The 22,409-nt window shown below is 38.2% G+C and overlaps 1 protein-coding gene across 8 annotated transcripts in view; it reads right to left on the bottom strand.

The window, feature by feature from the left end:
• The window catches only part of ENAH (ENAH actin regulator), a 99,484-nt gene that overhangs the window by 74,469 nt on the left and 2,606 nt on the right, over positions 1-22,409 (bottom strand). Inside the window, exon 1 of one of the 8 annotated variants that reach the window (XM_056357118.1) lies at positions 921-1,185. The exons of the other annotated variants lie outside the window; for them this stretch is intronic. The gene's annotated coding sequence lies outside the window, so the exon portion shown is untranslated. Of the gene's footprint in view, positions 1-920; positions 1,186-22,409 lie in introns of those variants that run through there. 8 annotated transcript variants of the gene reach the window in all.

Raw genomic sequence — 22,409 nt, 5'->3', positions numbered from 1 at the left:
TGTGTGTGCCAAAAGCTCCCTACAGACCCCTTCTCCAGCTGATAACCAGAGCCTGCTGTTACAGCTAAGAACGCTTACAAAGGAGAATTTCAATACACCAGCGCCTTCTCTGAAGAGGCAGCCATAGCGTTAAATTAACACGTACTGTAATGATTAGTACTGTGGTCTAGGTTTAGTTTAGCTGATGTAGCCTGGATTTAATTCACCTGAAATCTCTATACTTACACTTAATAAACAATCCCATCATTTTTATTTTTATCAGAAAAAAATATTTCTTCTTGCTTAACACTTCCTGTTCAGTTTCTTTTCTCTACACTGATGTAGAATTACAACAGCCAAGAAATGCTGTTCTCTGCAAGGTGTATGGGGTGAGAGCAGCCAGAATCATGTCCACCCTTCATCAATATTCAAATTTGGTTACTGCTGTGATAAAACTCAAACCAAATGATTAAATAATAATAGCAAGTTGCTATACACAGAATTTCATTACCAATTTGTTGTCACTACAACTTTAGTATCAATTCCAATTTATTGCAGAATTTCAAGTTTTTTGTACTTTAATCTAAGTAACATTATTATATATGTCTATAAAAACAATTATCCAAAAAAAATCTACAGCCCATTCATTTATTTTAAAAAAAAAAAAGAAATCAAATCAGTCAAACTTTGAACACCTTCTCAGTCAAGAAGTTGAATTTCCTAGGGGAAAAAAAACAAACATGAAAAGAAGTTACATTGAAAACAGCAAAGTACACTCTAATTTTTGCAGCTAGCTGCCTGCAAAAATACTGCAGAGAAAGAAAATAGTTAACTACAAAGTCTGGCACCTTAACTGGATCAAAGAGATAATTCATTAAGTTCACAACAGTTCTTAAAGGAAACATAAGGCAGAATTTTTATGTATTAAAAAAGTTACCCACCTTAATATGGAGTTCTGTGCAAGCTATTTATAAAGGCACCTCATTGTGGTCAGCCTACATTCTTACTAGGTGCTACCCCTTTGTAATTCTAACATACAAGATAAATAAGGCCTTTTCTGCATCATTCACTGTTGCAAAACATCCAGAAGAACCTAGTTTGGCCTAAATTTAAATTACATAACCTCCGCTTCTTTCAACAGGAGCTTTACAAGTGTAAATAGACAACTTTTGGTCCTGACATGGAAATTTAACAGAATTTTGAATGAACTAGAACACAACTATGTCTTCTTACATACAGCTACGTTCACTCCTTACAGGCCGCAATTGTCAGACAAAAAAAAATATTGCTGAAAGTAAATATACCTTCTGTGTATACTAGACATGAACTTTTGTAAACAGCAGTTCAGATTCCCCAGGACAAATCAATTTCTTGTATGTACTTCAACATCAGACTGTTAACCTCTTCAATATCCAAAGCCCACAGAATTGCCACCTTCTGTCACTTAAGTGCTACTCCTGTTCATAATGGAGGATGTAAGAGAGAAATCAAGCCCAGAACCTTCACTAGTGTCAGATTAAGACTTAAAAAATATATAAAAAAAACCCCAGAAATTTGTTAAAATTCCCAGAGTAACCCTAACATTGATGATAGACAAAATATGCCAACCCACAAATATAAGCCACAAGGATATCATAGCCAGCATACAACTTATGAGTAACTTGAAGCATTTCACTACGTTTTAACCATGACACTGTAAAGTAGGTGGGGGTTGGGTGTTCCAGGCAATAAATGCTTACACTGAAACCCTCAAGTGTCAAGGAAAACACTTCTATCGAAGTCACACTATATAGAGTGCTGCCACCATAACTATCTTCTGAGGTCACCACGTTTTCTCCAGCTTGGTTTTACAACTCTCATAACAAGAAGATAGACAAAAGGAATGTGGAACAGTCAATCGATACTACCACATCATAAAAATCTACTGACTTTTCTCCTGACATACAAGGGTTCTGTAAATTTAAAGTTTTAGAAAGACTTCGTACCAGCATTTCTGCATTACTACTAAGCTTGCAAATATAACATTCTTCTGTGTCATACGATTTCTGTTTAATGTATTTTGTTCTAAATACAGTTACCTAGCTATAGTTAAAAAAAAAATAGAGAAACAAAGAAAGAAAAACAAGCAAAGCTGTACTGACCTGTAATATGAGTAACAAATGAGGTACAGCAGGACAGTGACCTGAAGCAATAGCTGCAAGGAAGCCTTGTTCTTGCATACTGTACATCACACACAGGAGTTGTACAATTTTCAAGCTCTTCCCTCCAGCCATAAAAAATTACGCAACATGTACTGCCTCTGTGCTACATACTCAAAGAATACTTTTATAGAAATGGTTTCATAAAAATATTACAAACTGCTAGAGCAATCACTAAAGTAACCTGTCAAAAAATTGTCAAAATGTTTAGAAAGATCTCTCCTTACTAGTGCAGACCTTTCTTTGCTAAAAGGAATAAATTGGAAGGTGCTATTTGGATAGTCTGAAGTACTTCATCTGTGTATCAACTTAATCCATGCTGAGGAACAAGAACAATGCCCTCTTGGCCTTAGAGTAGCACAAGCAACACGACTGCTCCTCCTGTTCGTTTCACTTGCAAAGAAATATATTTACTATACTGTACTACATACCATAAAACAGATTGCTTAACAGAAGCAGAACTCACAATGAGAAGGAAAAGTGAAGCCAGCTGCCAAATTTAGAATTTTTATTTGACTTAACATCAATCCCTACCACCCTAAAAGTTAATAAGTTACATACAAAAACACTGAATTTCTGGACTTTGTTGCTATGGGAAGTTATGGAGGCAGGTAAAATCAGCAGGCTAAAAAAAGAGATTAGAAGATTTCAGGGATAATGGGTTCTTGGGGGGGGCAGGGGAAGGGCTCAACAGGCATGTTCCAAAACATGTAGAAACAGACAATGGATTCTAAGGTGTCAGCAGAGGGGGAGGAAAAGGGATCACTAAGTGGCTGCAGGTAGGTTTTTTCCAAGCAGCTTCTCCTACTGCTACTCTCCAGGACAGGGTACGGGACTAGATAAACCGCTGGTCTGCCCCAACAGGACACTTCTCTAATTTTTAATGCTACTCTAATACTGAAATCTCTCTAGTCCACACAAAACCTAACTCCTTCCACCAGCAGGGAATCCTAGAACTCTGAAATTTCTCTTGTTTGAACTACACATCCTGTTTTCTTTGTTTTGTTATCAAGGGAGTTAAATCTAAGATAGGAAGCAAAGTCATTTAGATTAAGAGTCATTTTCTATTGTTTTTAGTAGTCAGAAGGAAGTCCTAGTTTAAATATACAGCCACACTGCCCAAAGATCAACACTGGGGAAATCTTTGCAAGCTTTCATTTTTAAATCTGACATCAATTTTCGAGATAACAGCTTTTAAAACTATTTGCATGATTCCATAGGAGATCTGCTGCTACACTACTTTCGATATATTCTTATGTAATATTTCATAAGAAACCAATCAACCTAAACCAAGTCTTTAAAAGCCCTGTTCACTAGTTAATCAGGCAACATCACAAAAGCATTGCTATATGCCCCTTTAATAGCATGTTATCAGATGTAACAAATATAAAAAGACACCACACTGAAGTACAATGCAGACTAAGACTGAATTTGAGACAATGAACACATCTGTGTGCTCCACAGAAAATCAAACCCAAAACCAAAAACAACTGTGAAGAGTTCAGTATCCAAATTTTATGCTGGGGGGGGGGGGGGGGGGGGGAAGAGGGAAAAGAAAAAAAAAAGATAAATGATGGCTTCTGCAACAGGCAACAGCAAAGAAGCATGCATTATGTGGGTTAGTGACGCTATTGCACTTACAGGCTAGATGTGAACAATGTTGTCCTCATTACTATCACAAACACAGAGCTTTTAATCTCCATGGTAAGGAATTATCCAGGAAGGGCGTTTAGACTTCCAAAAGACTCTGAACAGGAAAGCTGAACACAGTGAACTTTATAGGCTTCTAGAGATATACTGCCTGTAGTCATCTTAAGAATGTAAAAGCAAAACCAGGCACATAAGTTATGCTCTCCCACATCTCAGCTCCCCACGGCTCCTGATGGGAAGTCTGCCAATATTATCACTGGTCACTACTCAAGACCAGTACAGCAGTGCAGCAGGTCTGGCTAGACAATGTCAAAAAAGAAAAACAACTCCTGCTATTGCTTCAGCTGGAGAGCTAACAATAGATGCGGTGCATTCCACGCATCAAACAGAGCTGCAAATAATCCCAGCATTTTTTGCCATGGTCACACGGAGTACACAGGCTGTCAGCAAAGTCCTCCCCAAACTGGGGAAATATCTTGGGGCTTCTGTAGCCTGCAGCCACTTTTTTAAATGGCTTTTTAAATAATTGCTGAAGATGAGCTTAAGTGAATAGATTCTAAAGTGGTCTGAGCTGACCAAGCCTTGCCTAAAACTGTAGATCAAGACATTCTAAAGCTAGGAAACAAAAGCTTCCATTTTAGACAAGAAGCCATTTTGCAAACCAGACACATAAAAAAATGTACAAAATGCAAACTAAATTTAGGATTAGTAGTTCAACTGAAGTTTGTCCAGTTAATCCCAATCACAGATAAAAAAAGAAAAAAGATCTTTGTAAGAATAAAAGAGCATTTTTAAAAATAGTTTTATGTCACATTACAAAAAAATAATGTCCAATTAACTTCAAAAATTTTAAAGACAAAAATAATGGCAAAAAAGTAGATCTACAGTTTTAGACAAAAAATAGGATTCTGCTTCTGATTTCCACAAAGCTTGCAATGAACTACAATTTTAGCAAGCACTGGGCATCAGTCATCAGCTTTTACTGAAGTTTAGACAAAGCACAGATCAGATAAGCTTCATAAACAACATTTATTTTGACCAAGCATAATTAAGTTCCAACACTCCAAACTGAGCTAAGTTATTGAAGTAAAACACGGAAAACAAGGAGAATAGCTATGTGCATTAACACAAGTTGGAAAACTCCACTACAAATCAAATCCTCTTTATTAAATTTTTTGGTAGCGGCTCTACAACCTCTGGGCTACAAACCCAAGCTATAAAGATGGCCTTGTGGATGTTCTCCTGATCATCCCATCTACAGATATGTGTAACCCTACAGTAATCATCTGGAAAGCACACTTGGCAGGTTCAGCTAACAGAAAGACACCGACTGCCAAGCGAACAGAGAAAGCATTTGTTTCATTAAGAACTCCACTGGCAGAGGTTTAAAATGCAAGTATCTATTTCAGATTTTCATTTGCGCCTTTTCTGGCCCCGCTGGTGAAGACGTACAGGTGGGAGTGAAAAGCAGGCACTCATTTTTCGAAAGGAACATGATGGTACGGCTAAGAAAAACGGTCACTTAGCTTGCACTCTGGATTTTAACTTAGTATGGTAAATTAAATTCTTTCTGTACTTGCAGTCACCAGAGCTAGATAATAAGACTGGACGCTCTCCTCACTCCCATTCCCCTTCTGATCTGTTCTTCCATATTATCTATGAAGCGTTTTAAGCCTAACATCCGACAGCGAGACAAGCAGCATGAAGTTACTCACAAACCTAAAGGTACTTTGCAGTATACAGTAGATTAAAGGAACTCCATGAAAAGACCGTAACGGCAAATAGAAGCTTGCTGCAACACAAAAGAAAAGCAAAATGAAAAGGCTTCTACGTTTCTGAGCCATTTTGCAGACAGAAGTGGTCATATTGACAATTTTTAATGACAAATCAGCTAGTTTCTAGAAGTAATACATGATTACCAGTTTAACAGCTTATCCCCTAAGTGCACCAACTAGCTACACAGAAAATTAGTATTTGATAACACTGTGTAGCAGTATTTCCAACACTGTCAGGCTGCTGTGGAACACAAATAAGCCATGTACAAAGGCAGCAAACTGTGCCTGTCTTCTCAGGTAGTATTTTTGCAAGGTGCAGAAGCCACGACTACTGCTAATTACATCTCAGCAAAATTAACTCCCATGGTACAAAACAAAACAGCTTCAGTGATTTATTTACAAGTAAAACACTTCTGCTCTAAAAACAAATTAACTTGTACTGTAGGAGAAGAACATACTGACTGTAAGTCACAAAATGCTCCCTGTCAGACTTCCTTGAAGATTTTTAAACTATGTAGATTCCTGTTACGACAATATACCTCATTCTGACGAAAACCTGTATTTCTCCTGAAAGTCATACAAAGTTCAAGCATTTTAGATTCATTACTCTGCTACAATCCACTGCAGCGAGCAACAGCCTGGGTCAAACTGAAAAGATTTTAATCAGGCACCTGCAACACACAGGTAAGGGAACAAAGTCTGAAGCATACTGCAGTTGTGTAACTATAGCAAAACAAGTTTATGGTACAAAGTGGGTTATTCCTGCATAACCAACCTCCTCCCCTCTTTTAGGTTATTATCAGTAGCCCAACATCATACCCCATGAACTGTTACACCCTGCTTGGATCCCAAAGAGGGTAATCCTTCTTGAGACGATGCCTTGAACATTACCAGGCAATCGCGTACCATTTTCACTCTTTATCTTTTAGTCTTTTCTCTGCAAATACTATTAGTGATGCTAGCAACAGATTGCTCCATGCTGCTTTTTACAAAGCTCACGTTTTCAACTGCGTAAAAATTTGCAAGCTTCAACCACAACAGATGACATTTTTGTATACTTTGTGTCTGCATTTAGTATGGATTTTTTCCCCATGAGAAAACTCTTGAATGTCATAGCTACAAGTCTCAGTTTTCAGGAGACTGCAGTTGTTGGGCTTACACTGAACAGATTCCATTCCAAGCTGAGGGGAGGCTCCGCAAAATTTTCTCTGAATTTACCACCACTGTATTCTCAGCTAGTGTTCAGAACCTCAGACCATGGAGGGATGTCAATCAGATTTGCAGAAGCCTGTGGCCCAGTGGTTATCTCTCAGAGCGGATGCGAGGTTCTGAATGGGGAAGGAAGCAAGCTGTCAAGTTTATAAAATGCTATGTATAACTTGAATCCTAACAAAACCAGCAGCACAAACTAGTAAAAACCTGCTAACAGATAACAAATACACCTTCAACATTATTTAATAACTAATCATGTCAAGCAAGTTCTATTTCCTCTAGGTCTTCTGGAGTCCTATGCCAATTACCATAGGGAACAGGCAAATGCTGTAGTACAACTTGGTTCTTGACAGAATTTACAGGGCATTTTCATAAGAAAGATATATGCAAAAATTACTCTAAGGAGAGCAAAGGAGTTTTGAAAACTGTATTCAGATAGCAGCTATCAATGCCACATTCAGAGAAAACTTATTGAGTGTGGTTTCTCAATGCCTGTGCTGCAGCAGAACCGTAAAGAGATGGACAAGTATGCTTGCTATCACCAGAGAGGACAGACCCCCAGAAGAATTCTGAATAAACACCAGAAAAGTGACTAGAGAGAAAAAAAGTTCAGGTCTACATTTAGATATATTCCAATGAAGAGATGTAAATCAGTACGGGACAGACCAGACAACAATCAGCCTTGGCTTCCAAATGATGTAGACCAAGGGGAGAGTAACAACTGAAAGAGGTCTAAAAAAAGCAAACAGCCCACAGTGAAAAATTAATGAAAGTGGTGATTTTAATCTTGAAAAGACTTAGGAGAAACCTAAGACAGCCTCATGTACACTAGAGGTAGCTTCAAGAGAATAAACTATCCTCCACTGTCCACAGATAATGAGTACAGAATCCTTAATATACAGAAAGAACTATTTAAATCACATAGTGAAACAAAAACTCCAAGGATAAATCAGAATGGGAGTAAGTTTCCCAATAGAGGCAATACCATCTCAGATTAAAGATACATTTAACTGATGTGCCCAAACTGCAGTCTACAGAACAGAGTCTGCAAGAAAAATCTGTCTGCCCAGACTGCTTCCTGGCATCATTTTCCCCCAGAGCCTCCCAAGATACAGCCAGAGAGAATGTACAGTTATCTTGAAAACCTGTTCCTTGCTGCTCAGAGGGTACTAGAACATCTCCCTCCTTAATAACCAGGCCTGCATCTGCCATGTAGCAGAAAGACATAGAAGTAACCCATTACATCATTCGTTACAGAGCAGCTGCACCCCCGAGTATCTAAAAGGAGTCAATTACATGGACTCTCCCATATATAAGACAGGGAAACGTTACATGTCTTTTAGTTATACAGTAAAGCAGAGATCAACACAGACCAAGACAGAGCATCTTCAGGAAAAGCCACATGGTCTAAATCCACACCAAACACTAGAACAGTGAGCTAGGCATCAAGGATCTTCCTAGTCCTATCATAAAACCCAACAGATAAATATTGATGGATCTTAGTTTGGTTGAAGTTAGCAACTCTGGTTAAGCACAGTATGATCAGCAGGTAGATTCCTGGCGTTACAGCGTTCCTCTCTGGTAAGCACACACTGTTGTAATCACAGTTTCTGTCTCCTTCACATGCATGCTCTACCAGCAGGACAAGTACCGCCAGGAGTTGGTAGCACATGCTGTTAAGAATCTAGCTGTTCCAAATCTATCAGTATTTCAAATATCATGGCACATTATATTTGGCTTATTATTTCAATTTTTAAAGAACACCAGAAATTACACTGTAATATGGTTTAAAAAAATATAACCTTCGGAGTTAAAAACCAGTACAAGAGTTAAGAACAACTAATAGTTCTGGTTGCTTATTTATGAGAGGAAGGAGTGACTTATGCTTGTACAACCATTAAAAAGTCTTGGTTATATACTTACTCCTCTCACTCCTCCCACCTTTTTTCTCAAACTATCTCTGGCTTAGATGAACTGAGGGGTAAATGAACAGCCAATAGGTTTCTTCAATGTGTAGCGATGTTTTTTGCACATTAACCAAAACTTGTTCTGAATACCAAATTGAGAAGATTTTGCAGTTTAAGCGGTGTCAAAATACAGCATTTGAGAGCTTCAAACTTGAACATGCTTATTTTTAAGAAATTAGAAAAAGTTGGAAATTAAAGGAGAAACAGATGGCAAGTTTTTTCCTCCATTGGAGAGCTGAAGCACAATAACTGGTGTACCACACCTTCTGATGCTGATCATTTAATCCACGATGATCGAGGGCCCTTTGTCTTCAGTGGCCATATAATGTTCCCTGTGTTTTGAAGGATTAAGGTATATACTGAATAATTTAATGTTTTGACAGATCAGGCCCACAGTCTTAAGTTAGTCAACAAGAAAACAAGTTGGGGCATAGCTAATGAACATCCCTGACAACTCTGAACAACACCCCAGAACCAAAGGACAGAAACTCTTTGAAAAATAAAAAGCCGTCAGCTCTTGCAGAAAACACTGAGCTGAGACCATGAAATCACCTGCTCTTCAAGCAGTTCCCTACCCTTCTATTCATTAGAGACTTTCCAACCTCTGCAACACAGAAAGAACCTAAAACCAAAACCAAAAAGCAGCCTTAAAACCACAGTCAAATTCTTTCTGCAAACTAGAATCCAGCCTCTATTGTAAGGAAGGAAAAATAGCACATAATCATTCACATGCTTCAACACCCTTTTTACATAATTCTGCATATAGTGTATGCATACAGGTATTAATTAATGACCAAGAGCTGGTAGGCTAGTGTGACTAAGCACATGTACACAAAGATGTATTCATTTGTTTTCAACAGCTAAACAGCTGGACTACTTGTATCAGATCTACAGGATTTGCCCCAATTTATTTTTAACTTTGGGGAGAAAATGATACATATGAAAAGCTGCCTGTTTTGTAATAGCCCTATTTATTGCAGCAGAGCAGATGAGTTTAAAAAAATAATAAGAAGAATGAAGATAGTATGCAGTACCCATACACTGATTATTTTCATCTGGCAACCATTAACACGCAAATTGATTGTTGCTTTACTTGCTCCATCTTTTTTGCTCATTTTCCATTGCTACTCCGTTATACATTAATGTATAACAGTACAAACCCCTCAAAGTAAAAAAGTAAAGATCAGTGCAAACAAAAGGAAAAAAATACTTTAAACAGCATTTCTTCTACCAGTTCATCTTTGCTCTCTATCATTTGCCTCTCCATCCCAAAGTTACCTTGGAAAATCTCTGTGGAGATTTTCTTTAGCCCTGAATGCTGTCAGCAAAATTATAGCTGTTACCAGACTTAGAGGAAAAAGGAGAGGGTGGGCTACACGATTAACAGAAACTAAGAGATTACTCCTGCAACAATATAGTTGGATTTAGAGTTCAGTTACCTAAAAGTGGAGGGATAGTTTAGACAAATAGAACATAAAAATGAATTTATCAGTATTTTAAAGCATTTAACTTTCAGATGCTCTTTGTCCTACAACCAGAATGTTTTTAGAACATCTATTTTCTACTTTTGAGTTCCTTGAAGATTTATCCAAGTAGCCTAACAACAGACTACTTTTAACTTGCATCTCAAATTTCCCAATTCCCTATGCATATTCTAGAACTTTTCCATTCTACACATTAAAATAAGTTCATTTCATTAAAGTTACAGATAAAACCATTAGCTTCACAATTAAATTGCCTTCTCTTCCTGAGGAGGGAGGCAGAATGTGGTTTTACAAATTCCTATTGTTTCCTGTGCCAAAAGATACCATTAAAACAAGTCGTCATGGCATTGAAAGCCACAGGCAGTATTCTCATCCTCGCCAAACAGTGCTGCAACAGAAGCAAAGATTCATCTTCTCAAAAGAGAAAGCAGAAAGCCCCCAATCATCCCCATCCACGTCTTTAAATCATTTCTCTGTAACAGAGCTCAGGTCTGAGTTCACCAAATACAGAACGCCATAACTGTTTCTTAAGGTTGCATTAGGTTCTCTTTGTGTACACAGAGAAACGTTTTTCATTGGGTCTGCTTGAGAACAGGCACACAAGGCTCTGGCACTGAGCTCTGAATTAAGCAGCAGAATACAAGAAAGAAAATGGTATTACTAAAAGCTGTTTGCTCCTTTAATGATGCTTTATACATTAAAGGCATCCCCTTGGCAAAGTGAGCAAGAGAACAGTACTGAGAGATACTTCAAATCTTTTCTAACTTCATTTTGACTCTTCCTTTTGACTTCTGCTTTATTGAGAAGCCACACATTAAGTAAATTTACAGTAACATTTAAAAAAACCCAGCTATGTACAAATCAGCTTCAGAGTGACAGTTTAAAGAGATGTTAAACTGAAATATGCTATTGTCTAAGAACAGAAACAGCAACAGTATTTGACCTGCTAATTTTAGTACCTAACTTAATTTCTTAAATTTCTTAAAAAAGTACCTGCTTAATTTTAGTACCTAACTAGCATAGATTTTCTTAAGTTGCCGTTTGAAATCCACAATAAAATTCACAGGACTACTTGAATATGACTGATCATTATCCAGGATAAGCGTCATGGCACATAAGACACAACGCACACGTTTTATTCTTAAAAGTACAGCATTAAAAATCCACAGCTTTCAAGTTTCTCTATTTCAGTTATCCATATCGCATGACAGCCTTTGAAGCAAAGATCAAACTAACATCCTTCTAGATTTCAAATAATATTTCTGCCTTCTTTTCCACTACAGAAGTCTAACTAGATTATAAAATAATGCCTTACCAAATGTTGTCATTTGTCCGTTACTTAATTACTGGTTCCAGAGCCACAGAAGGTAATTTTCCCAAACATGCCCTAAACATTTATTCCAGAATCCATCGAGAGCAAGTGCAGAGTTTGGATGCTGATACTGGTTGGTTTTAGCACTGGGGGGAACAGGGAGGTTGGGAGGGGAGGTATCAACAATAATTCAAATATCAAAGTCAATTCTAATCATTAAAAATTACCTGGGTCTTTTGGTTTAAAGATTCACATAGTGCCATCTGCATTAACTTTCTCTGCATCACATTTAAAGGGTTTTCAGAATTTTTAGCTTAAGACTTTTTTCCATACAACAAATTTATCCCTTTTGAAGTCTTAATGTGTTGCTTGGCAATACCATCCCACCTCGGGGAAGATAACCACCACCCCCTTTTTGTCTGGTTGTGTGGCACAGGTGTCCCATCCATCTGAAAACAAAGAAAGGCTCTGCAAGTACGCTGACGTCACCGCAGCTACAGCGGGCACCAGAATAGAAACCCAAATATATACTTCATACTACAGTCCTACAGGAAGTCAGAACCATACCCTCCTGTTAAAGTATAAAATGAACGTGCAGAGGGATGTGCCGGGAATACAAATTTAATATATCCTGTACCAAGTGACATTCTGTTTGTTGCATAGCAACAGGAATCTACTGCAGAAAAACAATATGGAACTTTTTTTTTTAACTTGCCAAGCTTCAATTAACCCCAGACTTCCTGAGAAACAGAATATCCACGGCATAAACATTACCCTCATCACCAAGCTAACCAAAGATGCTATTGTCCAACACTTGCCCTGTTTTACATTAAAATGATTCTGTATATTTAAGTGGTTGTAGGGTATGGTGCTGCTGAGAGAAAATTCATTGCTACAGTGCAAATGGACAGCAACATTTTAATTCGATAGAAACAGCCAAGAAAAAGTTCTTAGATGCATAAAATTCCCATTCTTAACTGTGGAAAGCTTTCATTATTTTATACAAGATTTTTGTCATACTATGTAAAAAAATAAAGCTCTAAAATTCTAGAAGAAAAGCCTATGGCTTTATTTCTAAATTGTTTTGTTATGTTTGTGTTCTGCGTGTTTGTCTGGGGGGCTGGTTTTGTTTTACAAGAAGAGTACCAACCCAAACTACTTTGAATTTAAGATCTGTTACGAATTTTGAAGCTAAACTATGTGTGGACATCTAAACTGTGTTCCTTGACATGGGAGAGACAGCCTTTTGCAAGACAGTATGAATTGCATAAAATTTCTCCCCCTTCCCCAAATGGGAAAATTATGATCACTCAGCTGGCTGGGAAATAGATACACTGATATATCGTAAGTGATATGAAAATATGCAAAACCAAACTGGGGAGAATCCTCTCAATTTTTTGTTTCTTAGTAGTTTTTAAACACACACACACACACCCTGCTCCCAGATAAGACCACGGTACCAAAATATCTAATGACTCTGCTTTGGGGTGAGTCCACTCCTACACCCACCCCAACTGCAGACACACTTGAAGACAGGGAGCTCAGTTCACTTCAGAAGGAAAATATGCACAATTTCAAATATACAGGATGTTGAATACTGAGATTGCCACTATATAAATCACCAAACCTGAAAGCATTCCTGAGTTACACTAACAGCTCAGTCTTCATCCTAACACCACCTACAAAACAGGCACAATTTACTCAGAAGAACAAGTTAAGGAAAAAAGTTCTGAAGGCCTTACTATATAAGCCCTAGATAACAGTAAGCATACTGTTAACAAACAAGCTCACAAACACTTCCCAACTCAAAACAGGTAAGCATTTCTCATACCAGTCACTTCTCTCCCTCTTTATTCACAACTAGTGAACCACAGAACGGCCCAGACAGAAATCATCAAGACACTTGATCGTAAGTGCAGACTGTGCATCAAATATTGGGAATCCTAACAGGTGAACACCCTCACACACAGGCAGCACACTGAGGTTAACGGCTTGTATCAGAAAGTGTTTTCTTCACATTGTTGGGGCAGGGAGATGTGCAAGAGGAGAGGTTGCTTGTTTTGCATCCATCTGCCCTAAGAAGTGGACACACACAAATCAAAGGCAAGATATTCAAAGTATTCAGAAATGGCTTAACTGTACACTCTTCTGTCCTGTGATGGCTAAACGAGGACTTCAACAAGGCAAAAATAAAATCCTACTATTAAGTATTATTAAGCATTAGTCATGTCTAGAGATGTAACCCTTTCAATGCAACCCACTTTTATCTGCATCTTACAGATTTACTATACACAAGCCACACTACTGACCAATACCATGTCCCAACAAAATTATCACAGATGGGCTTCTCAAACATGGAACTGAGCATTTTTTCCCCCCCCCAGTGATTCCCAGCAGTCAGATGGCTTCAAAGGAAAATACACCTTCACACTTTACACAGGAACAGTAACATTTGAAAAGTATTCTTAGAGATTTACTTTTTGACATTTTTCTCTGCAATGCAACCTCCCCTTCTTTTATGCAGACATCATCTTTGCAGAGTAATGCAAAAACAAATGGTAATTTAAATAGTATCTTATAGCTGCTTACCTGTTTTGAAGCACCTAATTCCTTATTCCTTGAAATAAGGATTATGCCAAATATTGCTACTTGGTCAGACTCCAAAAATAGGGGCTACCTATAAGAAATAAACCACACAGCAACATTTACCTTTATCTGCAACGTGCCTGTAACAATCCACACAGTACAAAATCTCCACATGGTGTCTCCAAAGAATTGAATAACTTTCTCAGGAACTCAGTACTTGAATGTCTGAATGCTTGCCCGTGTCCTGTTCCCCATCACTGCTGCAGTTGATCTAATAAAAGATACTGCCTCTCTCCTTATAAAACATTTGTCTTGTTTATATCTTTAGAGCAACACAGCCACAGCAACAATATTCATAACCTGCAAGGCAACCTCTGTTTACCTTACTGCCATCCATTTGTGGATTGAGCTACTATTAGAAACGGTGGCAATTACATGAACATAGAACTGTTCTATTAGTGAGTAAGAAATGTACAGCAAGTAAAGAATATACAGGAATACCCTCTGGTTTCAAAGCTGCCTTTATAGCATGCCAAACCGAGAAGCCCAAGATGTGCTATTCTTCCAAACTTTATGGAAAAGACTACTTGAAGATATTGCCAAAACACAAAATGAAGTCCCTGAATTTCCTTACCTCACACCTTAAGTTGTAAGGTCAGACGTAAAGTTCAGCAGTAACAATTCTGAGACTAATTCACATATGATGCAGTTAACTGAGCTAATCACTTAAGGGCTATTAGACTCATCACACTACTGTGGAAACGAGAACAGTAGTACTACCAGCATCCTTAAGATTACAGCACAAGATTTTTAGGGTGCTGAATTTTTTAATTTACTTCTTCTATGTATTTGATGCTTTGGTTGTCTTCCTCAGTCTCAAGCCAAAATTTTTGTCTGAAACCCACTACTGCATTTCCACTCGGTGGCTAAAAACCCAACAAGACTACTGAAATGCTACAAAAAAACTCATTCTCAATTACTCTCCAAAACACATAACACTGAACAAACAGCTGAATTACCAGATTCAACTTCTGTTTAAGTTTATTAGCAACAACTTCCTAAAGTGCTCTGGCTATTCATCTGCTTTTCCTTCTACTCATGATTAGACGTGGATTCCCTGCTAGCTTTCTAAGATGAACCTACCTGAAATTCAACAAGGCCAACCGCAAGGTCCTGCACGTGGGCCAGGGCAACCCCCAGTATCAATACAGGATGGGAGGATTGAGAGCAGCCCTCAGGAGAAGGACTTGGGGGTGCTGGTGAACAAAAAGCTCAACATGACCCAGCAATGTGCGCTCGCAGCCCAGAAAACCAACTGTACCCTGGGCCGCATCAAAAGCAGTGAGGCCAGCAGGTCAAGGGAGGCCATTCTCCCCTTCTGCTCTCTCAAGACCCCCACCCCTGCAGTGCTGTGTTCAGCTCTGGGGGCCCAAGAAGGACATGGACCTGTTGGAGCCAGTCCAGAGGAGGCCACAGAGATGATGAGGGCTGGAGCACCTCTCCTGTGAAGACAGGCTGAGGGAGTTGGGGTTGTTCAGCCTGGAGAAGAGAAGGCTCCAGTGAGACCTTATATCAGCCTTCCAGGACCTAACCGGGACTTACAAGAAAGATGGGGACCAACTTTTTAGTAGGACCTGTAGCGACATGACAGAGAGGGTAGATTAAGATGAGCTGTTAGGAAGAAATCCTTCACTGTGAGGGTGGTGGGGCACTGAAACAGGTTGCCCAGAGCAGCTGTGGGTGCCCCATCCCTGGGGGTGTTCAAGGCAAGGCTGGACGGGGCTGGGAGCAACCTGGTGTAGTGGAAGGCGTCCCTGGCATGGCAGGGGGCTTGGAACTAGATGATCTTGAAGGTCCCTTCCAACCTAAACCATTCTATGATTCTATCTCCTCGGTCTTCTCTTGGTCAAAAGAACTGGGTAGGTCTTGCTCATCTTCACTCAGACAGCAGGCTCTAACTAACAGAAAAGCAGTGACTACCATAATTGTGACTACTGTCTCCATACTTACGTTTCAGATCAGATGGTTCACATCCGACTAGGAAGGGAGTCCTGTGTTGAAAAAGTGCTTATTTCATATACATACACACACAAATGGAGACACAAAGTATCACCTACTTCCTGCACCATCCTCCTCTTCTACTCCGGCAGTGATTCAACTAAATACCTCAGTGTATAACAATAATTTAAAATACAATAGTAGCTTCTCGAGTTCTGACTATATTCAGAGGCTTCTATTGAAGTAGGAATATTCTGAACTGGAAGAAAAAAAAAAGTAGTTTCCAAGTAAATTCAACATTTTTGCTAGAGTAATATGTAACTACAACTGAACTACACCCGCTCTTAAGTAATACGTTCAGTGACTAGACCTACATATACAAATGCTGAGCTTCAGCACTGATTATATTCATACCAGTGCTGTCATTTACTACTTTGATTTATTATCTCTGCCATAATTATGTTCATTTGGATTAGGTTTCATGATTTTGTCAGTCTGGCCACAACATCTATTTCAGACAATAGATAACAATGTTTATTCTCAAGTCATAAAGTCCATTTAACTTAGTCCACAGTAGCGAACCGCAGTTTTCTAAAAATGGGTTTTGTAAATGCATTCAAGAACACAGTACAAGTTTTCTACTAAAGCTTCACTGTGTTCAATCTTAAGGAAAAAAAAATTGTTCCGTTAACTTAGACAGTACTTTTATACGAGTCAGCACTGTTTAACGGACTGAGGTTTGCCAAAAGGATCGTACACTTTCCTCAAATACCAACAAGTGTTCAAGACAGGAGAGGAAATAAAAGGTGTACACATCACTATGCACTGTTTATAAATGACTCCAAGCTTTTAAAAGAAAGCAAAAAAGGGAAAAGATTTATAGAACAGGAAAACAGACAGAGAAAACAAGTTTTCAAATTAAGTAGCAGTGTACATTGTTCACTGTAATGCATTACTGGCATTAACATCTACAGTAGCTAGAAAAGAAAACTTCTTGCTACCCTAGAGTTGGAAGCTTGGTACCTGAAAACCACTTACATTTAACAAAAGCTATTTCAAGAGCTAGCAATTTTAAGCAGCAACACTACCAGGTCCAAGGCCCAGATTTACTCAGAGCATATGCTTAAGTCAGATTTGCAAAGCCAACCAGAAAGCTGAATGGAACCTAAAAATACCAACCACCTCTTTCCACCAATGCCAGTAAAAATACCACTAATACAGCAGTATTGAAAGTTTTGTTGGAAATACATGAACTGCAACAGAATCTGAATCATCTTCCCATTTAGTATTTGCATTTTCAATCCCATCCAATAAGAAAAAAAATGCAACTTCGGTGGAAGATATTTCTAGCAGATATGACCATGGATGAAGACATATACTGGTCTACACAACTGAAATATAAAAGCTTTTACCAGTAGCTAGAGGAGACCACAGTAACACACTCCCTTAATTGCATGCACTTCACTGCTTCAGTTAAAAACCTGGTACCACAGTACAGAAACCTGCAATACAGTGCCAGCAGTCCATCGCCTAAAAAAACCATTTTAAGTGTTTAACTATATTTTTGGAAATTGCTTTAAGGAGAATGACACATACATAGAAATTGATTTCCTCTTGAAAGAAAATCAAAGTATCTCTCTAGTTGCTATAAAACTGCAACTAAGGCACAATAGAGGCTTTAGCTATACCAATGATTAATCCTGTTCCATTACTGTTCTACTGAATTCCAAATTTTAAAACTTTTTCTCTTTTAAACACAACCACCTTACCTGACCTTCCTTATGGAACCTGCAATAAGTATAGACTGCTTTGTAATCTGATTCAGGAAACAGAAAAGAAGTTTCAGATTTGTGAAAAATAACAAAAGAATAAGAGAACATTTGATACAAAATCCTTCCAATCTTGTTTGTGCTGCGAACTAGGAGTTTAGACAGTTATTTCTGGCAGCACACCAGTCCAGCAAAGTAGCATTTTTGTATCACCCTCTGGAGTGCAATCAGTTTCCACTGCTCTCCCTCATACTTCACTGGGTGTCAGCACCTTTCTTTACCATAATTTAAAAAACAGAAAAGAAAAAAAAAAAAGAACAGAACCCATAACACCAACCTATACACTTAGCAAAGAAGCATACTAGTTTTGGACTAAACTGAAACAGGTTTTACTATTCTTCTTTTATAGAAGCCAGCTTCACCAGGAGAATTTTCAATACGTGAAAAACTAAGAACAGGTATTTTTTTGCCTGACTATTGACCATGTTTTCTTTTAACAACCTCTACTCACAGAGAGCAAGAGAATCTTACTTGAACTCCTCACATTAACTTGTGCATTGATTCCTGGAACATGTGCTTGCTACTAGCAGTTCAACTGGAAAGACTAATCCAAAGTAGATCAACAATTCATCTCGCGTCACATTGAACAGCTCCGTTTCCTCCACCTGGCTGTCACCGGCATTTGGGCAGTAAACCCAGAAAAATGTCACATCATCTCCCAAGAAGCAATTCCATCAGCTGCCCGTAAGTGTCTACAGAACCGTAATATTAGGAACGGCACATGCATAACACTGTCAAAAGGTGGCAAGCATGATTTTCACATTCTTTTTTGGAACTTTTTAAACATCAGTCATGAAACAGCTATGGTAAAGGAGACTTGTAATAACCAACAGGAGAGAGGCATATGAATTATTACAACAATTAATTGGGAGTATCTGAAATAAAACTCAATGTTTTCCTCTAAAACCTGCATTGTTAGGGAACATTTCAAAATGAGGCAAAATTACTTCAGACTCAGCTACTTAGACATATGTTTTTATTTCTTAAGTTAGAAAATTTGAAAGTTAAAATAAGGTAGTGCAGCCATTTCTGAAAGGGAAAAAAATAGATTCTGTATGTTCTTCAACAAGCCTTGCTCTTTTCCAGGTTTGTGACAGTACATGGGACGTTAGGGCAGGGGAGGGACAGGAGGGACACAACACTGGCTCTTCATCTGGCAGGTTTAAATACTGACAGATACAAAAGTGGCTTTGCTCTCTCATATTAATCCCAAGAGAGATGTCAACAGCCCAAGAACACGAGGTAGTTTTACAGAATTCACAAGGACTGGCAGGGAAGGCAGGGGTGGGGTGAGGCAGTGAGGCAGGCACCATGAAAAATTAAAATACATTGAAGCTGTTCAACAAGGCTTGCATGACTTCTGTCTCTGCTAGATTTACGTTTAGCTACTATTAAAAGTCAAATTTCTGTATTTCTTTTTAATCAAACATAAAAAGCACATATCTTCTGCTTTCCCTCAACACCACAGCACTCTTAAAACCCAAACATGTCTGGATGTTTAGAGAGCTGGCACATGTATTTCTACACTGCTGAGTGGAAGCAGGCATGAACTGTCAAGAGCAATTCTAGATGAAAGGTCAAAGTAAAGGCGGCAATAATATCTGTTTCACAAAATACATTCACTCTCTAGTAATGAAAGCAAATGACTATCCAGTGGTTCAATAACCTACTTCTATAACAGTTCTGCATGAAATGCAGAAACTGGCATGGCAAGCAGTCCTCGTTACACAGTATTTCCAATCACATGCCTGAGGCAGCGCAGAAATACCTCACTTCGGGCATAAGCGTGCTAGCAAAGCACCCGCCAAAACAGGTGCTGGAAGAATAACTCCTCTCCTTTTTATGGAAGTGTAGAAAAAAAGGCTTTTATGCTACCGTGGTCTGAAGTAGGACACTAACTCGGTCTTATTTTCTGACCTCCAACAACAAACAACACAAAGCCCTGAATCAGAGTCAAGAAAAAACTTGTACATACCCTTCCAGAGAGCATTCCTGAATTATACACACTCCCAGACTGTTTCTAATTTTTAGAGGCTGACAACATAATTGCTAAGATGGTCATAAATAGCTTTTTCTTAAAAAAAAAATAAAATAAAATAAAATATTCTGATTCTTGCATCCTCCATTCACACAGTAATATTTTAAAGACTTACACTTTTACTATTGAAATAATTCACTGAACTATCCAGAGACCTTGAGGGCAAAACAGTTGTCAGATTCCATGTCAGGTGGGCAGAAACAACCCGTCCTAAAACTACTTGCAACTGTCACAAATAAAGTGCTAGCTAAAGACTGTACTTCTATCAGACAGATGACTCAGTCCATCTGTTAGTTTACTTAAGAACAAGGAAAGTAACCTAAATTCTTGTATCCACCTGAAAAAGAAGAAAAACCAACCCTGCCTACACCACCAATTTTAATGAACAATTTTAGGAACTGTATCGGTTGCAGTTATGCGTATCCAGTCTAATTTAACTGCATGCCTGCACTTCCAACATTTTGTCAAATATTTCTCAACTAAATTAAGCTTTCTGCTTCAAATATGCTATTCATGCAAGTATTAAAACTAAAGTAAAGGCGCAATTCCAAAGTGCTACCCTACATATTGATGTACACAAGTTAATGCCACCATTGTAACTAATGGCTTTGCTACTCTGGTATTTTACTACCTTAAATAACTGCAGTTATTGCAGTAGACTGAACTATACTACTGTCATTAATAATACAATGCTCTTGTATACCCGCTTTTCTGGAAACCCTAGGAAACGTGTGTGGGTTCCTTCAAGAATTCCTAGTCCTAATGAAGGTACACATTTTGCTACTTCTGCCATGGGCTTTCACTCATGTATTGAAGACATTAAAAATCATTGAGTATGGTATCGGATTTCTCAGCACAATGTTTAAAATATAATGAAGGCTTACTAACTCAGGCACAAAATACATTGACTTTTAGATGGTAACATGAATTACATTCTAAAGCAACACACTTGAGCAGAAAAGCCGCTGAATGTAAGTACGCACAAATTTTAATATGGTTTAGAGACCACCAATTCAGCTATCTTTCTACCTTGAACACACACATAAGGATATGACACGATTTTCTAAAAAGGCAAAATCTGTAATAATTTAGCTGCTTGCTATATCTAAATAGAGAGTGAACATTCACACATATGATATGCATATGTGTGAATTGTAGCACAACTGTGTACATCATAAACACAAATGAATATACCGGACTCTGGAAATACTAGAATTTAAAAGTCAGAAAAATACTGTTTCTTTCCTGGTTTCTGCAACTTGAGTAATGAAACCAGACTAAGCGGTCTGCTTTCTGACTAGCACACTAATGAAAAACAATTCTTTCCCACACAAAGAAATGGATGTAGTAATCCCAAGAGAAGGCTGTACAGTTTGATTAAAAAAAAAAGTCAGTATCTTGGAAAGCTCATTTATTTTTATTGGAGTTAGCATACAAAATGAGCTAGATACCAAAAAAAATAAAAATCTAAGATAATTCAGTTAACCTTCACTGTGGAGTCCCAGCTCCAGCAGTAGTTATGTTTATCAGCTTCCGCAATAGAGATTTCAACATATGCTTCAATAAAAGTCTGTTCACACGTGTTCTTGTACAAATACGATGAGGTTACACTATTACTAGAACTGGAGCACCAAACTGTGTTGTTACCTAGATCTTAGCTACCTTCTCCCCACCACCATATTCAAGTCAGCTAGTAAATGGAAACCTCTCTGAATATGACTACTCCTGGATACCTATTATGAAGTAAGTGCATTCAGGAAACTGTATTAAGAGTAATACTTAGCTAACCACAACACAGTAAGAGCAACAGGTGTTCAGGGGAATCAACTGTTTACCTACAGTGGGGGGAGATACACACACAAGCCCTATTCAAGCTGGCTCCTGAACCAAGTAACTTCATACTAAGGGTTAGACCATTTAAGTGGGATATTTAATATTCAAAGTCTACCAGGAACCTAAAACCCCTAACAGATGCTACTCAAATAGCATATAATTTTAATTCAAATACAAAACGGACTTCTGCAAGAATTAATTATTGTGTACTGCTGATGTTTGTGTCTTACTGAACTGCTGATTCTTTTAGAATAAGAAGATGCTCTTTACAATGTTTAGTTTTATTTGACATAAGGAAAACCAGTTTGCTCTTCAATAACTGACCAGCTAATCATCCAGACAAGATGAGAGATCTTAATATGGAATCATCAGAATTAGTTCAGGCTCATGACAGCTGAAGAATAGACTCTCACACATGTATGTGCCAAATGACAGAACAGAAACTGAGGGCTCCCCCCCCCCCAGCTCATCTCAAAATTACTTCTATTTATTTATTTTTCTATTCTTTGGAGCACCAACTGCATACTTAACCTGCAGAGCAGCAATGG

Source organism: Falco biarmicus, chromosome 12 (assembly GCF_023638135.1).
Source record: "Falco biarmicus isolate bFalBia1 chromosome 12, bFalBia1.pri, whole genome shotgun sequence".
Taxonomy (NCBI): domain Eukaryota; kingdom Metazoa; phylum Chordata; class Aves; order Falconiformes; family Falconidae; genus Falco; species Falco biarmicus.
This window is presented reverse-complemented; position numbering and strand designations above follow the sequence as displayed.